General features: G+C 39.2%; 1 long non-coding RNA gene across 1 annotated transcript in view; it reads left to right on the forward strand.

Annotated features, from left to right (window-relative positions):
* Positions 1-338: 338 nt before the first annotated feature.
* LOC147818065 (uncharacterized) overlaps positions 339-645 on the forward strand; it is a 1,875-nt gene continuing 1,568 nt past the window's right edge. Inside the window, exon 1 of the long non-coding RNA XR_015438353.1 lies at positions 339-465. This is a non-coding gene — a long non-coding RNA (uncharacterized LOC147818065). The remainder of the gene's footprint in view (positions 466-645) is intronic.

Here is a 645-nt window from a genome sequence, read left to right on the forward strand (position 1 = left end):
TTCTGGATAAGATCGTGTCAAGAATCTTCAGATGAACGCTAATGTGAATGCTGGTTTGTAACTTTAGCCTTAAGTTACAGTTTAGCTAATTAATGTTAGCTAGTTTCTAATTTCAGCCTGAAGTTACAGTTTAGCTAACTAATGTTATATAGTCCTTAACTTTAGCCTTAAGTTACAGTTTAGCTCTTTTTAAAAGACGCTATCGGGTAGTAACCATGGTAACGAAGATATCCAAGTGGAGTTACCGTTGTATGATGAAGTTTGTCCAAGTGGAGTTACCATACAAGATGGTTTGCTCATGCGCAAACGGGCCGTTCAGCAAATCGGGTAGGTCCGCAGATCGGGTAGCGACAAGCCTTAAGTTACACTTTAGCTAACTAATGTTAGCTAGTTTCTAACTTTAGTTTAACATTAATCCAACTTGTCAACCCTGTAAAACAGTAGAGATCAGGGGAGCTGGTGATGGTGAGTAACCTTGTGTCAGCTCCAGTGTTTTGAGAGTTTGCGTCCTGTTTCCAAAAGTGACAAACTTAGACACAAAAAAAGTCATTCTGTTATGTGAAAACACAGTTTTTAGTGTGGACTAATTGCACAGCAATAACTGTTGACAAATATGAAAGATGTTCCCTGCTGCTGCTGCTGCTG

The sequence above is a fragment of the Seriola lalandi genome, unplaced genomic scaffold (genome assembly GCF_002814215.2).
Source record: "Seriola lalandi dorsalis isolate HSWRI2012SDOR001 ecotype SW California unplaced genomic scaffold, Sedor1 jcf7180002054738, whole genome shotgun sequence".
Taxonomy (NCBI): domain Eukaryota; kingdom Metazoa; phylum Chordata; class Actinopteri; order Carangiformes; family Carangidae; genus Seriola; species Seriola lalandi.